This window comes from Otolemur garnettii, unplaced genomic scaffold (genome assembly GCF_000181295.1).
Source record: "Otolemur garnettii isolate 467f Iridium unplaced genomic scaffold, OtoGar3 scaffold00018, whole genome shotgun sequence".
Lineage (NCBI taxonomy): Eukaryota > Metazoa > Chordata > Mammalia > Primates > Galagidae > Otolemur > Otolemur garnettii.
The window spans coordinates 25,077,863-25,079,585 of record NW_003852413.1 but is presented as its reverse complement, the minus strand read 5'-3'; positions in this window follow the sequence as shown (position 1 = coordinate 25,079,585).

Below are 1,723 nucleotides of genomic sequence, written 5' to 3'. Positions count from 1 at the left end.
GCTCACAGTAACCTCAAATTCTTGGGCTTAAGTGATTCTCTTGCCTCAGCCTCCCAAGTAGCTGGGACTACAGGGCACCCACCACAACACCTGGCTATTTTTGTTGTTGTTGTTGTTGCAATTGTCATTGTTGTTTTAGCTGGCCCAGGCTGGTTTCGAAACCACCAGCTTTGGTGTATGTGGCCAGGGCCCTACCCACTGAGCTACAGGCACTGCCTAATCTGAAATTTAAAAAAAAAAATTGATAAAAAGGTGGTTTCTCTACCAGGATAATGTCAGGTGGCCTCCACAGGGCTGCTGCTGTGGCCTGCACCTCAGTGAAGCCCATTTTCAGTAGGTACATGAACAAGGCCAAGCAGAGGGTGCAGAAGCTCTACTGAGTCTGGTGTGGGGAGGTGCCAAACACTGTGGAGTTAGATATCATTGTGAAACAGGGATAAGATAAAGTCCAAAGAATATTTATGAACAATACCCATATCATAGACACCAGGGAGTTGATCTGGCCATTAAGGGTGTCACAGGAAAAGAAGCCATATTATCTGTAAAATAATTTAAAGAGGTTTATTCTGAGCCACATTTGAGGACCATGGCCCAAAGCCACAGCCAAGACCCCTCAAGCAAGTGGACTCCAAGGGGTTACAGTTTGGTTTTATACATTTCAGAGTGACAAGAATTACAGGTAAAGTTATAAATTAATACATAAAAGGCATTCCTTGGTGTGGCTCCAGAAGGTGAGCCATCTCAAAGTGGTTATAGGTGGGATTAAAGACTCTCTAGCTGAAAGAGTGAGACTTTGTCTAATAGACCAGGAGTCAGTGAAAAGGAATGCTGAGTTAAGATAAGGGTCTGTTAATCCGAGACAAACTACAGGACAGATGAAGGTCTCAAGTGGTTTGTTGTGTATACCGAGGACCTGCAGACAAGTTTTACATAGCCTTAAGCCTCTTAATGAGTCACAAAGGACATCTCTAAGAAAGCAGGGGATATGATGAGGTGTTTCTGATCTCCTTTCTCATGACTAGCAGCTCAGTTTTAGGGGGACCCGCTTGGCCGAAATGGGTCCAGTCAGTCAACAACTGAGGAGCAGCCTTTTTTTGGCTGGGGCTGGGTTTGAACCCGCCATCTCCAGCATATGGGACCGGCACCTTACTCCTTTGAGCCACAAGCACCACCCTGAGGGGCAGCCTTAAGATTTTACTTTAGTTCAGAAGGGAAAGATGGAATGGAACTGAAACAAAGTATTGAAGCAGCAGTCACATCTTATGTGATTCTTCCATGAAACAGAGGCACAAGGTTCAAAGGATTTCCTGCACAAGTTCTTTTTCGTTGTTGACTTTTTTTTTTTTTTTTTTGAGAAAGAGTCTCATATTACCCAGGCTAGATTGTCATGGCATCATCATAGCTCACAGCAACCTCAAATTCTTAGGCTCAAGCAATCCTCAAGTGCCACCATGCCTGGCTATTTTTCTTTTCTTTTCTTTCTTTCTTTTTTATTTTTTTCTAGTAGAAACGGGGTCTCACTCTTGCTCAGACTGGTCTCCAACTCCTGAGCTCAAGCAATCCTCCTGCCTCAGCCTCCCAGAGTACTAGGATTACAGGTACAAGCCACCACACCTGGCCCCTACCCAAATTCTGTGTTGGTTACAATCTATAAAATGGAAAGATGCATGTTTATATTTCATTACTTTAGAGCACAAATCAATTCTTTTTTTTTTTTTTTTTT